Below are 12,490 nucleotides of genomic sequence, written 5' to 3'. Positions count from 1 at the left end.
TGAATGTTGTTATTAATTTCTTTTAAATCATTCGCATCAGGGTTTCCAGCTATAAATTTAACTATTGTTCCAAGACCATCAATGAGGCCGCGTTTGGATCGACCAACGTTTTGGTTCATTAATCCTTTTAATCTTCCTAATAAATGGGTATATAGACTGTTAATGTGGTAATTATCAGTTTGAACTCTATTAGACATTAATTTGTTAAGGATGTTAAGGATTTCGGTTAGATTACATCTTTTGGTTAGATATCTGTAGCCTTCTATTTCTGCAATTGGTCCTATTTTTTCGAGGTACACGCCATTGGGATTTTCTAACTTCTTGATTTGGTAGGGTGGACTACCCTGGACTTGGAGGAACCTGTAACAACAACAGGCCTCAATTTATTTGCTGCTCGTCGTTTACCTCGACTATCCAAATATATTTTTGGGGCTTTTGTGTCGCGAATGTAGGTTTTTCGGCGAGTACAAAATACGTTAGCTTGTTTATTAGTGGTTGGGAGTTTTTCGTGAGTTTCGACTATTGGGGCTGGTAATTCGGTATTCTTATTATATTCGTCTGTTCTTTTTATTTGAGCATCCCGTTTTATTTTGTATATATAATCGTAAACCGTTTTTAAATGTTCTCTATGTTTTTCCAATAGAGTATTTAACAACTGTGAATTATGGAGAAAGTTAAACAAAGGTTCCGTTTCAATATGTCCAAATAAGATTTCATGTGGAGTTAATTTTGTGTCTGATTGTATCGAGCTGTTGTATGCTATTAATGCGAGTTTCATTTTGTCATCGTGCGGTAGTTTATTTTTATATTGTTCACTAAGCAATCGACAATGTTCTCTCAACGTTGAGTGGAATCTTTCGACGATCCCGTGTGATGCTGGATTATAAGGCGTAGTGAAATTAATCTTAATGTGATATAAATTAACTAATTCCTTAAGTAGTGCGAATTCTTTTCCTGCGTCAGTCGTTATTTCTGCAGGGACACCATAGTGTGCAAAGTAAGAAAGAAGTTTTGACATAACTGTTGAGCTATTTTTATCTTTTAATCTTTTAACTACTGCGAAACGAGAGAATCCGTCTACTATAGATAAGTAAAGCTTGCCTTCAATATCAACAACATCGCAAAAAATATGATTAAGTGGTCGCAAAGCTATTGGTGGCAATAACATTGGTGGACGCATTGGATGCCGTTCGTATTTGCCTGCCTTACAAATAGAGCAGTTATTAATATATTCGCGGATATCGGGCATAATATTTTTCCACCAATATTTCCTACTAATATGCATTAAAGTTTCGGTAATACCGCGATGATTCGTTTTTCCTTCGTGATAACTTTTTATGATATCGATTCGCTTTTCCTTTTCAACTACGGTTTCCACTATTTCAGTACAACGAGTTATACGAATTTGAGGATTATGTTCTTTAGTGAGGATCTTTACCATTTCTTGATATAATTCATCTACGTAAAAGAAAGCGTAATAGTGAATACCTGGTTTTAAATACTCGCGTGCAAGTTTCCTGAGTGCTTCTCCTGGTCGTTTAGATGTATACAGGCTAACTTCTATGATTTCGTTACCGTCTTCCTTTCGCACGTTTATATTATCTAATTTATTGTGTAGTTTAAAATAAATTTGATGTGGCTTTTTATTTATGACATCATTCATAATAGGAATTCCCTGGTGTATGTTGTCATCTTGTGAGTGCTGTGTTTGGATTTCTTCGCGGTTATCATTGTAGTTAATTTGTTCATCCATGTCGCTACCGTTCTGAGCTAATATTGATTCATTATCGTTAAAATTAATTTTTACCCGTGACAAAGCATCTGCGTTCGAGTTAATAGAGCCTTGTTTGTATTTTATTTCGAAGTCGAATTCAGCTAGTCGAAGTCTCCACCTAGTTAACCTAGAATTGGGGTCTTTTAAAGACATTAACCAAGTTAAAGGTTTATGATCGGTGTAAATGATGAACTTACGACCATATAAGTACGGTCTAAAGTGTTTGCAAGCCCAAACTATCGCAAGTAGCTCTTTTTCAGTTGTAGAATATTTAGATTCTGTATCAGATAAAGTTCTAGATGCATAAGCGATTGGTTTTTCGACATTATCTTCTTTCTGAGACAAAACCGCTCCTAACGCTATGTCACTAGCGTCTGTGGTAACAATAAATTGTTGATCAAAATCTGGATACTTTAAAATAGGTTCGTTGGTAATTAATTCTTTTAGCTTCTGTACTGACTTTAAAAACTCATCATCTATTATAATCTTGGCGCGTTTTTTTAAGCATTTAGTCAATGGTTTTGTTATTTGAGCATAGTTATTAATGAATCTCCTATAATAGCCTGTCAATCCCAAAAAGGATCGTATTTCTTTTTCGGTTTTTGGTACTGGGAAATTAACTATGTCTTGTACTTTGCGTTGGTTAGGTGTTAGACCGTTAGGTGTTAACTCGTGTCCTAAGTACTCTACATGTTTTTGAAGAAACTCAGATTTATCTGGTTGTATTTTTAAATTATGTTGTCGCAAGCGTTCAAATACTTTTCGTAATTTTTGTATGTGCTCGTCCAACGAAGTTGAGTAAATGATTATATCGTCTAGATATACGAGGCATGTATTATATAAGAGGTCGCGTAATATTAAATCCATTAATCGTTGAAATGTAGCCGGAGCGTTTTTTAAACTAAAAGGCATGCGTAAAAATTCCCAATGTCCGTGATTAGTTGAAAACGCAGTTTTTTCGATATCTTCCTCGTGCATTTCTATCTGATGGTACCCACTCGCGAGGTCTAGCGTAGTGAAGTACTGAGCTCTACCTAATTTATCCAATATTTCCTCTATATTTGGCAGAGGATATTTATCTTCGATTGTTTTTGCATTTAATTGCCTGTAGTCTATGACCATGCGCCATTTAACCTTACCGGATGCGTCAGGTTTTTTAGGTACAATGTGAACAGGACAACTCCAAGGGGAATTAGACTCACGAATAATGCCATTTTTAAGTAACTCGTAAACTTGTTTGTCTATTTCCTCTTGTTGTTTTGGTGGTTTCCTGTAATTGCGCACATAAATGGGTGTATCATCTGTCAAACGTAATTTATGTTTAACTGTATGGGTAAAGGTAAGTGGCTCTTGACCCGTATGAAACACGTCTTTAAATTCGTGTACTAACTTGGTAATTTTAGCTTTTTCTTCCATATTCATGTGATCCGTTCGAATCGTTAATTTGCTAGCTTCCGTTTTGTTTATTTTAACATTGTCTAATACTTCCGATACAGATTTTAATCCATTCGGTATTGGTTGTAAGAAATTATCAAAATTATTTTTGAATTTTTGGGGCCTAGGACTTAGGTTTGTGACACCTAATCTATATTTGCCATCTATCACTGACACTAATGCACAATTAATGAGGACGGTGTTTGTCCCGATTTCAGGGATAAAGTATTCGCCGTCCGGTTTGTTAGATACACATGTAATTAGATTATCCGAGAGCGGATCGATTTTTGAGATTTTCTCCGGATAGTCTATGCTAATTGGAATTATTTTGTTTGGCATGATAAGTTCACACTTTTTTGGATGAATTATTGCGTTAAGCTTTAAAATCAGGTCCCATCCTATCATTCCCGCATATTTGGGGTCAAAGTCATAGATCAAAAATTCATGTTCTATGTCTTCGCCTAACGGGTATAATTTTAAATTAATAGCTCCTCGATGTTTTGTTTTACTATGAGCAGTCGTAATTGTAAACTCTTTATCGATAACTTTATTATTAAAATTCCTATTAGACTTCAATATTGATGATCCAATAAGGCACCTATTACTACCAGAATCTATTAAGATTTTTCCTCCCCATTCATCTATAGTGATATATGGGAGATGATCTTTATCTAAATAATTTAATTTTACGTCAATTCGTTTTGTGGTCCTGTTTCTTGAAAAAAATCATCGCCATCATACGTGTTGGGGTCATAATTATGTTCGTAATTACCATTATGTTCATTGGTATTTATTTGTGTATTAAAAACTTCTACCGGTCGCGGTCTTGGCGGACGATTTACAGGTCGCCTACTAGTCGCGGTTCTCATTGAAATATCACTATCTAAATGGTCAGTTAATCTTTGAGGTTGGTGTTTTGGCGGGTATGTTTGTCGCCATTGTTCCGGAGTTGGTCGCGGTTGGTTGGCCCAATGCATTTGATTGTTGTTGTTATTTAACTGCAGATTAGGATAAGATATTTGTGCGAATTGGTTAGATTGGTGTTGATTTACGCGGTTTTGATTGAAATTCGGTTTTAGTATAGTATGTTGATTATAGTTTTTATTATTATAGTTAAATCTTGGATTAGATTTAAATGATTTTTCTTGTTTTCTCTGGAAGTACTCGGGGTGGACTTCTAACTCGTGTTTTAATTGATTATACGCGTCATCAAAAGTGGTGTGTTGCGCGGAACGGATTAATCGATCAGTCGCGATATCCAAGTGTTTACATAATTGGTCGATGCAAACGTTCTCCAAAATGGCTGTTGCTTGCGGTGAATCCGCTTTATTTTTCGCTGCGTACAAAAGTTCTTTTATTTTATCAGCAAATCCTAGAGCACTTTCGTTAGGGAACCGTTTAATGCGAGTGATTTCAGAAAGAATTTGTTCTATACTTCTAGTGTCACCAAATTTAGACCTTAAGGAATTTACAATTTCTTCTACCGTGTTGTTTGGCATGTGAGCAATTGCTTTAATTGCTTCCCCGCGTAACTTGCTTTTTAATATAATTGGAAACAGGGCCCTTGCGTCAGCGTCTGCTGCTCTAGCTAACATAGTAACTTGATTTAAAAAGAAATCTAAAGTTTGTCTATCACCTTCATATTTGGGCAAATATTTTTCGATCGTAGTATGATTCAGAGCCATTTTGATATTAAATTAATTAAATCCTATCACAGAATAGAACTGTCTCTTTTTTTTTTTAAAGAAAAAAAAATGGTGGAAATGCGTACAAAATAATTAGGAAAATGAAAGGAAAATGTAGGAAAACTCACAGGGTAGCCGCCAGTGCGATGAGTACTGTGGTCTTCATAAGGCAGTGGTCGAATCTCTTCAGGTTGAAACCTTCCAGTTCGCGCCGACGATGTGTAGCCGCTGCTCGCTGGGAGACTCGCCCGTCGCTGTCACCAGTTAAGTGTCTTGAGAGAACGGAGGTCTTCTTATAAAACACCGATGAGGAGGTATTTACTTTATTTGATTTTACAATTACGAGTTTAATTCAATATAGTTTAGAAGCGCGAGGGTGTACCGGTACACCGAGCGATTCGGAGCTCACGTGTAGCCTGGTCGCTGGATGCGAACTAGATGAGGACTCGATGAGAACTCTATGAGAACTGTCTTCCGCTGGTCGGGATGGCCGCTTATATTCATCCCGAAACCGTGGGGATGCGTTGTCTGGAGTCACGTAGGCCATGAGAAGTTTCTGGAGCGTTTATGCTGTCGCTGCCATTAAGATAATGAAGAGTCGATCCCGTGGGACCGGCATTAATTGACAACCGCCATAAAATAGGTGATGCATTACATGCGCCTGTACTTGTATCAAAGGGTGCGTTTGTTTATTCCATTAGGTGCGTCTGCATTCCTTCTATCGACGCTGAAGATAATCTTTAATGTTTTGCCGTCGGTGTGTTGCTGGAGGTCGGGGATACGTGGGAAGCGTTCCTTAACTGTGTTTATTTTGTGATTTTACATTATTTGCAATAACTGTGCGGAACCATGGGATCCCCGACCTTTTGCCGGGCACCCGTGGGCCCTAAGCCAACAGCGCAGAGGCCGTTTAAGAGGAACCTATTTCATCCAATGCTAGAGTCGACACTTTGTCGAATCTATTTGATATTTATGTATATTTATCCTCCTTATGACCTAAGGGTAGGTAATTGTAACTTTTTGATATCAAATATACGCAGGTTTGTCAATTATTTTGTATTCTGAAATGCATATAATATTACTGGATTCGGGCCAGTGTGCTTTTGTATACTATATCTCTGGCCTACTATATAGGCTAGTCTATTAACATCCCGCCCCCTGGAAGGCAGTATACAGACTTCTTAGATATATTCACGGTAGCGCTAAGAGTGTGGACCAGGTTTTCCGACACATGACTGCATGAGATTATTTTTCAGGTCTCGAGCAAGAAGGGTGCCTAGATAGGTTGAGGTCCTCAACTTGTGGATTTGGTAGGAGCAAGACACAGACGGGGTGTAAATTAGTTAATCCACCATGTTTCAAGTGATTCATGTGCATTGATGCCTTCAGGTTACACTGTAGAGACAGACTAACACTTTGGCAGAGTTTTGCTAACATATAATAAATGATTGCATTTGTTTGGGTGTACAATTACATTTTCCACACCAAAAACATAATTATTTATATATTTCAATGTATTTTTGAAGGGTTTGCGTTTCAAAATAGCTGCGCCTTTTCGCAAGGCGTGCTCCTGTTTCCCTATTTTATTGTGCAAAGCGAACAGTATCACAATGCTATAATTTTGTATAAATTGAGAACTAGAGGGTCATGCCCTAGACGTGACCGCCCAGAAACTGTGCTAGAACCGTTCGTGCAAACCATTCAGTCACTATTTTTAAAAACCTTTTTGTAGTGGGTACATTCCACGGTCTTAAATTTATTAAACGTGTAGTATCAAACTATGACAAGTCATGATAAGTGAAATAAGTGATAACAGTATCTGGTCCGTGCATAGAAGCACTTGCCCTTGAGGTTAGGGCATGGATAGTTTATTATAAACTTAATCCGTGCATAGGAGCACTTACGATACAGGTGGTTTAAAACTTCCAGGGTCACAATACAGACACAAGGGTGTAAAACACATAATTCATAAACGCCCGTTAGGCCAGTTTTGTATATTTTATTTCAAACATGCTTGTGCAGCACCGCCAGCACATGATAATTTTCCTAATATACCATGCCAGTCAGGGATATAATAATTATGTAAAAAAAAGGTAGGTAACCTTGGTCATGTCGTGTACATAGGTAGGTACTCGTAAACATGTTAACTGAAAGACAAGTGCTCTCCAGCCAAATATAATTTATGCAACTGTGAGCTGCTCTTACATTGGGATCATATGTATTTATTTCTAGTCTGCCATAGCAGGCCTAGACTTCAAAGGTTTTTAGATATTTATAGGGCCGTTAAACAGACCCTTTGTACACCTTGAGCAGGCTGTTTGTTTCACACCATGGGTAATATATATTGTAAACATAGCTTATTTCAGAATGAAATCGTAAGCTCTGTCGTGTCGTGAGCTTACCGAGCCTGATTTAATTAGAGTCCACAGATTATCTGGACCTAGGAGGATTGACCACTCCTTATTCTAATTATCAATATTCTGCCTGGGCTTATAGTCGAAATTAGGTGACTAGATCTCTTAGTATTATCAATGCCGCCCAAGTTATGAGGCTTAGCGTCTCCAGACCACAATTTTGTATTAGGGTGCAAAGATTTTTTCATCTTTAAAATAAAAATGAGTCGAGATAGGCCTGGAATCTTAGGTTTTTATTTTACCTATTATAATTTTAGAAATGTTATGTAAATGGAAAGCAGTTTTCACTTTTACCACAGTTAATTAGCCCAATTTTGGGTTTAGCCAATAGGGTGTTCGGGACCCTTGAAATAGATTGGTAAACAAAAATGAAAACTCTAATAACGAAGCCTTGCCTATTTCGACTGATTTTTACCCAAAACATTATTTTAAACCCTTTTTACTTTCTCTAAAAAGAGATATTTACAACTTAATCTTTGTAATATTTTTGTGATTGTGGTCTACTCGCACGCCTGTGTTATGATCATATCATTTATATTTCTGTGAGTATGTCTGACATACCTTGCGCAGGCTTACATAGGTTATAATATCATCATCAATAACTTGACGTCAGTTTGTGAACGAATCAAAGATTCTTTTGGCACACCTTACGCAGGTGGAAACATGGCAGCCTTGCGCAGGCTTAGATAGGTACATAATATATTGGTTTCATCACAAATAACTTGACGTTAGTTTGTGAACGAATAAAAGATTCTCTTAGGCGCACCTTAGCAGGTGGAACCATAACAGACGTAAGTTTAAGAATAAGTATCATTCAAATCAAATACCCTGAGTTTATGGGTAATATTCCCTAAGTTGCGGGTTCCTTGCTCGACAAGGTGAAAGGCTTTACGCAGGCTTTAACAGGCACTTTTAGAAAGTGTCATTCACGGTGACGCTCAGATTTGCCAAAACTAAACTTAAAGTTAACTAATATAATTTGACAATATGAACCAAACCATGCGTCTTCGTCAATGAATCAATCTAAAGATTCCCGTATCGTTAATGCCCTTCCATGTCACAGGCTTCCGATTTTATTTGAAACGTTTACAAGTGTACTATTTATGTAGGTAGGTAGGTAGGCTTAAGAATTGACCATCTTGTATGTAGTTACGTATAGAATTAATAATCAAGTTATTCAAATTCAAAATAACACAAGCACATATAGCACCTACATGCAAGAGTTCTTTTCCTTAACCTTTTAAGCTGTAAGTACCTGCTAAGTTATATATTGGAGTAGGTACCTACCTACATAAATCAAAGATCTAGTTGGAGAGATATAAGCTGGTAGATACAGAGTGAAATACTTCACGAATTCGCATGTCATTCTTGCGCAGAGCCATGCTAATCTCTCCTCTGTATCGTTCCAATTTTAGTATATGTACTGCCGAAGCAAGTACTGCGATGTAGGTTTGTTCGTTACCTTGTGTCCCTTAGAGCGGAAGCTCGCTTCGCGGGGCTTCGTCGACTCCTAATCGGGTACACGTTATTTATCAGCAAGTTTATTACCAAAAACTTAATTTTGCAATATTATATTAACCCGGAACGGGATAAAAAGATAAATTGCTGATAGATACTTGGACAGATAAAAAACCTACACGTCTATAAGCTTCTACCTTAAACCTTAATACGTAGGTTCTACGTAACACGTATTAACTATCCGATCCATTCGTATTCGAAAACACAAATCACTTGAAGGGTATACCTCCACACATCACCATTTAAGTATTATATAATTTCAACCGTTATTATACACACACAAAGATTTAAACTAACAAGACTCGGAAGAGACTTAATAAAGTTAAATTAAAATGGTGACACGTGCTCGCTTTACCATCTCTATGTGTTTTCTACCATGTGTTTTAGTATTTTCATTGGCATAGCCACGGTGCGCGCAGGCAGCCTTTGAAAACACTTTCACATCACTATTCCGGATCATTTTTATTTGCTAGATAGTTTAACGGACAACTAAATTTAAATATTTATTTCGAACGGCAAAAGCCGTTAGAAACTGTTTTTCAATATAGTCAGCTAAACTGGGGTACAAATTCAAAAACTCACCAGCAGTTTAGCTTCACGACCTTCCAGATGGAAAAACAGCAAGCCAATGACGAAATTTGCGGTTGTTTGTAACTGTCAAAAGTGTCAAACGCAACTGCCTGAAGTGGTGGGGGTGTGAGAGAGAGAGATGGACGTATATGCTAGAAAAGGACAATACGACTAACTACAGTGTTGCCACTCTCAATATATTACTTTAGGTTCCGAATATCGGTACAGTTGTTTAATGTTTTATAACGTGCAGCTATTTTTCGGGACATTAATTTCCACTTTGTCGGGAATCGGGAACACATGCCGAATATTCGTGGCATCAAACTTGCCACTTACCCATTTAACAACACAATACATTAAATAACTAAGCTAACATAAGCTTTAAAGTTTAAAGAATAGTGGCATACGACCACGGCTATCCTCTGAATATCTATAATTTAAAGATAATAAATATAAAATATTTTCTAAATGCGATTTCGAGATGATTTTTTTTCTTGTTTCATACTTTTAAGAGCGCAATTTTTCAGTAGTCGGGTTTTAGTTTTTGAACTTATTTTTGAAGTGAAAACTTCTTTAGCGGCGCTGGGCACTTTTTGAGGTGGGGAAAAAATGATAAACTCGAGACAGAGCGTAAGGCGATTACGTGACCGTAAGGGGCGTAAGGCGATCACGTGACCGTAAGCCCCGTAATTTATGGTGGCCACTCATAATTTAAATGCCTTTTAAATCAATAAAGAAAAACTCAATGTTATTTGACATTGTAAGTCGGGTGACAATGCAATATTATGGTACCATCGAGCTGATCTGATGATGGAGACAGGAGGTGGCCATAGGAACTCTGTGATGAAACAACGCAACCTAATTGTGTTAGGGGTTTTTAGAATTGTCTCGATGAGTATTAGTTGTCTGTCGTAAGAAAAGTACAGTCAGCGATAAAAGCTTGTACCAAAAATGAAATTTTTGCCAAAAACTTATTTATTTTACTATGAGGGCACCTTCGGTGCCCGGCATTGCAGTGCGACACGTACGTCGGGCTATGCCCGACGCATTTAGTATATGAGGTGCCTGGTATTGTCGTTCGCCACCACGTCGAACTACGCCCGACGCATTAGTATGAAGGGCACCTTCGGTGCCCGGCATTGTAGTGCGCCACGGACGTCGGGCTGCGCCCGACGCATTTACTATGAGAGCACCTTCGGTGCCCGGCATTGTAGTGCGCCACGAACGTGGGGCGACGCCCGACACATTTAGTATGAGGTCACCTTCGGTGCCCGGTATTGTAGTGCGCCACGTACATCGGGCTACGCCCGACATATTTAGATGGTAGGCATTGTAGTGCGCCACGTACGTCGAGCTACGCCCGCAGCATTTATAGAATCCTGAGCGCTAGCGGATCCGAAATTCTAGGCGCCGGATGGCAAGGGGGGCGCAAAAATGGCAAATGAGAAAAAAGTTTTAAAAGACGCGAGCGTGGCGAGGGGGGTGGAAAATAAGCTTGAAAACTTCAACGAAGGGCGCCAAAACCCGATTTCGCTCTACCCTGATCAAGGGCTCGGGCCGGCACTGGGTACATGCAAGCAAAACCGGGGGCAAAAGCTGTAGATATTGTATGTATGTACATATTTGAAATGTGCTAATTACGCTCTTTCAAATGATATATGACACGGCATCATAACCTTAAGGAATACTATCTTTCCCTACCTTAGTTTTTATTTTTATAATAATTGACACTGTTGTTTCTTTATTTAATAGGTATATATTGTAGTTTTTATGTATGTATGTATGTCTAGATGTATGTTTATGGTTGTATGTATTTAAGTATGTTTATCTTTATTAATGTTTTGTGTTGTTTGGTTATATTCAATTCGACTTTTCATATTTTTTATTTGCGCCACCTACCGTATATTCTAATTATTTTGTCTCCGATATCCAAAGGTTGTCTGGAAGAGATCGCTCTTAAGCGATAAGACCGCCTGTTGTTACCTCTATTGTCTTTGTTTATGTTATTGTACATTTATTGTAAACTACGTGCATGTGAGGTGTGCAATAAAGAGTATTGTATTGTACTTCATTTAATTTTTTTGTTCCTGACTTTATGACCTCTAGAGGGCGCCATGATCAATTTAATGTGACGTTATAAGCCTATAACCAGCGGACAATCAAGACAATTCGAATGACACATGATTTGTCAAGTTATAATGCGTACTTTTGAAGTTATGAGGGAACAGATGAACATACATACATACATACCCACATACATAAAGGTCAAAATCATAACCCTCCTTTTGCTTTGCCGTAGTCGGGTAATAACATCATGAAAAAAAAAAAACATGTATTCATAGCATAATTTTTATTTATAAGTGTTAATAATAATAATAAATAATAAATCAGCCTTTATACGTCCCACTGTTGGGCACAGGCCTCCTCTCATGCGCGAGAGGGCTCGGGCTATAGTCCCCACGCTAGCCCAAAGCGGATTGGGGACTTCACATACACCTTTGAATTTCTTTGCAGATGTATTGCAGGTTTCCTCACGATGTTTTCCTTCACCGAAAAGCTAGTGGTAAATTGATATTTCATACATAAGTTCCGAAAAACTCATTGGTACGAGCCAGGATTTGAACCCGCGACCTCCGGATTGAAAGTCGGGCGTCATATCCACTCGGCCACCACCGTTTATAAGTGAATAACAAGTAAATTAATAAGTGCATAACCTAATATGGAACAAGTAAATTAATAAGTGCATAGCCTAAAAACAAATAAATTGATAAGTACATAGCCTAAAAACAAGTAAATTAATAAGTACATAGGCTAATAACAAGTAAATCCTAATAACAAGTATATTCTACAATATCGAGATACAATTCTATTGGCTATATTCTACAACATCATACGAATAAATTCTATTGGCTATAATATTCGATCTATGCCCATGTTTCCTGGAGGCAATATGGGGTAGCCATAGTGATAATTATAATACATTTCATTAATGCTAGTCTTACTAAAATCTACATACGTTTCTAAAAATGTATTATACTTATCGCCAATTGGCAAACACGACATTAAGTTTAGCTTATTAACTATCGGTGTATCCT

At 37.6% G+C, this 12,490-nt stretch overlaps 1 non-coding gene across 1 annotated transcript; it reads right to left on the bottom strand.

Moving 5' to 3' along the window:
* Positions 1 to 8,638: 8,638 nt before the first annotated feature.
* Positions 8,639 to 8,746, bottom strand: LOC134657341 (U6 spliceosomal RNA). The gene has a single exon (XR_010097602.1). It is a non-coding gene; the product is annotated as a U6 spliceosomal RNA (small nuclear RNA).
* Between the last annotated feature and the right edge of the window lie 3,744 nt (positions 8,747 to 12,490).

The sequence above is a fragment of the Cydia amplana genome, chromosome 19 (genome assembly GCF_948474715.1).
Source record: "Cydia amplana chromosome 19, ilCydAmpl1.1, whole genome shotgun sequence".
Lineage (NCBI taxonomy): Eukaryota > Metazoa > Arthropoda > Insecta > Lepidoptera > Tortricidae > Cydia > Cydia amplana.
This window is presented reverse-complemented; position numbering and strand designations above follow the sequence as displayed.